This window comes from Suricata suricatta, chromosome 15, assembly GCF_006229205.1.
Source record: "Suricata suricatta isolate VVHF042 chromosome 15, meerkat_22Aug2017_6uvM2_HiC, whole genome shotgun sequence".
Taxonomy (NCBI): Eukaryota; Metazoa; Chordata; class Mammalia; order Carnivora; family Herpestidae; genus Suricata; species Suricata suricatta.
This window is the reverse complement of record NC_043714.1, coordinates 34,446,700-34,452,487: the sequence shown is the minus strand read 5'-3', so window position 1 is coordinate 34,452,487 and position 5,788 is coordinate 34,446,700. Positions and strand designations below refer to the sequence as shown.

The window sequence follows — 5,788 nt, the reverse complement described above, 5'->3', positions numbered from 1 at the left end:
CAATGTGTGCACCCCCGCACAACCGCTGGGGCTGCTTCTGTGGTCGCTTCTTACCGCGCCACTGCCTCCACTGCAGCTGCTGCCGCTGCTTCCCCACCGAGATGGCTTAGGGCTGGAAGCTGTTAACTTCTTTTGCACCACCCGGATTCAGGATTCCGGCTACCCAGCAGTTATCTATGGAATGGGTCCCTCTCTCTAAGCGCGGCCAAATGTTCTTTACCTCTTCCCCAGAGACAGTACCTCTTCCCCAGAGACTGTACTATGAGCCTGTTCAGACTCTCTGTCTCTTCCCTTTGTCTCTTGGGCTCTGCGCGGCTTGCCCCGCGTTGGGCTGGGGATCCTGCCTCCCCTGTCCTTCCCAGGCTGGCCCGTTTTCAGATCTCACCAGTTTGCACTCACTCAGGTGTCCTTGAGGTTCTATTCTTTCTGGAGTCCGTATTTTCTCCTTCTGCTTTTGCAGATGAGAGTAATGTCCTTTTCAGTTCGATCGATGGGGCAGACGGAGTTTACAGAGCTCCCTTCCTCTCCGCCATCTTGGCTCCCTCCGACTAAAAATAATTTTTGATTTCTCTTAAACCCAATACAGTATTTTATTAGTTGACTTAAAAAGTACATTAAGTTGATGGTTTCATTTTTGCAACTGAGCCAATGTACTTAATATACTAAGAAAAAAAGTAAAATTTAATTAATTACCATTACTAGCCTATTTCTCTATTTCAGTTGGCTGACAGCTCTTTAATGAATGGATTCACTTTTTGCTATTTTTCAGTGATACAAGCAAAACTAACAATCATACACAGTGCCAAGTCCTAAGAATTCACCAGGGACTCCTATTTTTAAAGAATGTTACCTACATCTTTATCTGGGACATCACTAAATGTTTCCTAGCTAGCTGAATAGCTTGTCAAATATAATAAATAATACTTGACTTATTTTTATTAAAAAAATCACAGTTCATTTTTCAAAAATGAAAAACCATCTTGATATTAATTCATTGCTAAGCATAGGACAGAGTGATTCCAAATTAGCATAAAGGCACTTTGTTCAATATGTGGCCAACATGAAAAAACTGGGCAAGTTCACATTTGATGCAAGGAGAAACACAGTTCAAAGAGGCAAGTTCTTTGTTAACTTATATAATATTTGTATTCAACCAATATTTTGATACATTGAAAAACATCTGAGATGCAGGTCAGAAAATATGACAAAAATTTTCCAGAAAAAAACTAAATTGTATTTCAAATTTAATACTTTAATCCCATGGTACTGACTTTTTATCTTGTGACCCAAACAACTCATTTCATTTCTAATTAAGTTCAACAAAGTACTGATTCTGTAGGGAGAAAACAGGTATGTCGGGAACAACTTTGAAAATTTAATTTTTATATAAAACTATGCCTTTCATCCTTTGTATTTTTCCTTTCATTAGAAATATTTTTATTACAGGTATAGAAAAGCTGATAGAGGCCAGGCAGCCTGACAGAGAGTATTCAATTGATTTTTGTTGGTAATTATCTTGACATATTTGTTTATACCTTCTATTAAATAATACAGAAAAGATGTGAAAAAATTTTTTAAAGAAAATATTGCATTGCTTCCAATGCATTTATTTATTCGGTAAAGATGTATGAAGAAAGGTGAAAATCTATGGCATAACAAACATCCAAATCCTTTGGGCTAGGTCAAGATTCACCAACAACTCACCATATTGGCCTTCATTGAACTATATGTCATTACAGGAGTTACCTTATGGAAAGAAAAACTTCTGTGTACATGGAAACTGCCAGAGCTAATTTTTAACATTGTACAAACAAAATAATTCAAGGAAATGGATTCTATAAATGCAAAATTAAAACTGTTGTAAGTGGGAGAAGATGAGGAGAAGATGGAGAAAATCTTTAACTTTGAAGGCACTAGTTCAGAACTTTTTTTTTTCAGTGAAAAATGTGTATGTGACTTTTTCCAGGCTTGAAAGTTCTACTTTTTCATTTTGTGGGGCTGATATAAGCAATAAAAAACAAAAACTACGTATGACTGAAGAAAAAAAGAAAAGTGCTACAGAGCTTCATTTTAGTAGTTAGTCTGGTCTTAGGAGTTATGGAAAGGAATCTTGAAGAAGTATGCTTTAAAAATGAGACCCAAATAACACATCCAGGTTTGTACTGTGCCAATTACACTGAGCTCTAACTACCTTTCCAAACATCCCTTTCCCAGCATTGTCCTGGATTGTGGACGACAACATGATGAATTTGCATGTGACTTGGCAGGCTGACCTGAGAGAGCCTGGGTAATGCTTTATGTTTAGGAGGTTGGGCTGGGGTGCTGAGCACGTGGAAGTGTTGGCTTACTTCTTTTGGCAAGGGACAACATGCAGACCTACAGCTCCTTTCTCTCTTGCTGGCTTTCTCCCGTGGGTTCTCTGAATCCTGAGCCAGACATGTGAGCAGATCTGTGCTCAAGGGAGTCAGCTTTTCCTGTAGGCAGTCCTAGTATTGAAGCAGATAGCAGAGGCACTAGAGTCAGGTGCAAATTCTCATCCTGGTGGTTCTGATTTCTCATTGTTTTCCTCCATATTCAGCTTTTCTGTCTGACCACTAGATTCATACCTCTTTAGGCTTATCCTCAAACTCAGAGACAACAGTTTTGCACAGACTTCTTCACTACCTCTACTCCTGCTTAGTGTTGAATTCCTACGTTAGTTCTTTATTCAGTGTTATTTGTCATTGTTCTTTCTTATCTATACTGTAGCTCATCTGACTGAACCTTCAATGACACACAGTTTTAAAAAACAATGGATTATCAAATGTCTGAGGTGAGGAAGAATTTGAGATGGTGGTGGCAGAAGTTGAGACAGAAGAGTTAAATACGGTACAGGTCGTTGAACACCTTATAGATCATGATGGATTGTTGGGAGTCATTTCTGAACTTCCCAAGTTGAGAATACTTGTGAGGTTAAGGCGGGTTTTGCAAGGCCTCCCACCCTCAGATGGTGACCAATTTCTACCCCCAACTCAATTATTTTTTGAGCACCAACCCCCCAAGACACCTTGCTGATTGGTTAATTCTAAAATATGCAGATTGCACCTGTGAAGGAATTTGTTATAGGAATTTCTTCTTTTGTGATTATGGGAGCAAATATTACATTTCCTCAGAAACCTGTTTTACTTCCCCTCAAGAAAATAGGCTATTGACCCCTGCTTGCAAAGAACTAACTTTTGCCTTTCCTATGCTAAAAATATTGTCTTGTATTTAAATGCTAAAGATATCTTCCTTCCCCATATGATAAGCATCTAAATCACCTACATCAATCACTATTGATAAAGATTATGCATGAGTCTTCTACCAATCTATGTTCTGGGAAATTTTTACATATCAAAGAAATTTGTCATCAGAAATCTTTGTCTAAGGCAATGACCACTTGTCTAAGACAAATACCACTTCTGTATACATTTTTTTTTTTACCATAAATAAATCTGACTCTATAGTCTGTGCAGAGATGCTTGCTTGGTGATCAGAAAGAAACTCGTGGTTCTCTCATTCCCTCCCCCTTTTGCCATCACCGTCCATCTTTCAGGGAGCCCTGGACCTGCTGGAGCTGGACTCCAGTAATGGATTTGTATACATGTTATAGAATGAGACTGGTAGTAGGTAATATTAGTTCTTAGCTGCTTCTCCTGCCTCCCACCCCTGACCTGATCGTTAAAGATAGCTAATTTATGACCAATAGACTCTAAGCAGAGAGGTGTGTGCAGTTTGTGGAAAGTATGCTTAGAATGAGGAAGATACCAGGGCATCTGGGGGGCTCAGTTGGTTAAGCATCTAACTTTGGCTCAGGTCATTAACTCACAGTTTGTGGCTTCCAGCCCCATGTAGGGCTCTGTGACAGAGCCTGGAGGCTGCTTCAGATTCTGTGTCTCTCTCTCTGTTTGCTCCTCCCCTTTCACACTCTGTCTCTCTCTCTCAAAAATAAATAAAACATTAAAAAAATTTTTTTTAAGAATAAGGAAGATACCATTATACTTTTTAGTGTTTCCTTTTCCTGGTTGGTTAGTATGTAGAAAAGGTGGCTGGAGTTTGAGCAGTTGTGTTCAACTATAAAATGAAAGCTAAATGCTCAGGCTGGTGAGCTAGCAGGATTGACGGAGTCTGAGTTCCAATATTTTTATGAAGTCTTCTGGTCTGTCCTGGAGTTCTTACATCCAAACTTTACACAATAAAGAAATACACATAAATTTTATTTTATTCACTGTTGTTTTCAGTTTGGGATCTCTAACTTATATGTACTAGGTAGGGACATTTTAAGTAAAAATTATATATTTAAAATATAAAGCATCATGTTTTTATATAAATATGTAGTAAAATAATTACTGCAGTCAAGATAATTAACATACCTATCTCTTCTCATAGGTAAATTTTTTTCTCTCTTTTTTTTGTGAGAGCATCTAAAATCTAGTCTTTGCAAATTTCTTGAATATTTCTTGAATAATACAATAAATTAATAATAGTCATCATGCTGTACATTAGCTCTTTAGAACTAATTCATCCTACATAACTGCAATTTTGTACCCTTTGACCAACATCACTTATTTCTCCCACCTCCCTGCCACTCGTAATTACTCCTCTCTGGTTCTGTGAATCAATTTTTTCTTAGATTTCATATAAAAGTGACATCACATGGTATTTTTGTGTGTGTGTGTGTAGGTCTTATTTAACTTAGCATAATATCCTCCAGTTTCATCCATGTTAGTGCATGTGGCAGGATCTCCTTTTCTAAGGCTGAATAATATTGCACTATATGTATATACCACAATTTGTTTATCCATTTATCCATCAACAGCCATTTAGGCCACTTTTGAATCTTGGCTAATCTGTAATGAACATGGTAGTGCAGATATTTCTTTGAGGTGCTAATCTCATTTCCTTTGGGTATGTACCCAGAAGAGGGAGTGCTGGATCATATAGTAGTTCTAATAGGGTTTTTTCTTAAGTAGAAGGAGAAAATGATGATTTCCATTATAATCCTGAAAAGAAGAAAAGAATTCAGAAGTAAGTTTATAGGTAAGAACAAGGATTTGGAAGCATACATATTTATTTTCCCAGTGATATAGAAAATTATAATTGTGACAAATTTGTCTTGAGAAGCAACATGATGGAAGTGACATTGTATAAATTTGTTTTAGGCAGACTTGGGTGTAAATCCTTCTCTGGTACAAAGTAAGAAATGCTAAAATGGATTGATGATAACAATGTCTGTACTATGACTGACGTAAGTTTGTAATAAGCACGGAATTCATCCTTACAGTGCTTGGTACATAGTAAGCTCTCAATAAATATTAATATTATTAGTATATGGTCAACAGATTTTTGTTAAATTATTACAATCATAACATAATATTAAGCAATTCCCTCTAAGAATTAAGATGGAGAAATTCAGAATGTTGAGCCATTTTTCTCATAAAATCTCTTCTCTGTATTTCCCACACTTACTTTTTACTTTTTTTCTTTCTTTCTATTTGTTGAGTTAATCTGAGTTCAGAAAGTACTCCAGGAATTCCAAGCAAAAAAATATTAAGAATATTAAGTGATTTCAAAATCATTGGATGCCTAAAAAAATAAAAGTCAGGAAGTCACCACTCTGTTTCTGATTTCAGCAATATACATTGCTATAGCTGCAACCCAGAGTTCAGGAACTGGCTGCTTTGCCAGAGTCCAGCTCCAGCAGGTCCAGGGCTCCCTGAAGAATGGACAGTGTCAGCAAAAGGGAGTGAGAGAGGCTCAGTTTCTTTCT

At 37.2% G+C, this 5,788-nt stretch overlaps 1 pseudogene; it reads right to left on the bottom strand.

Moving 5' to 3' along the window:
• Positions 1-2,242, bottom strand: part of LOC115278812 — a 3,749-nt pseudogene extending 1,507 nt beyond the window's left edge.
• Positions 2,243-5,788: the final 3,546 nt, after the last annotated feature.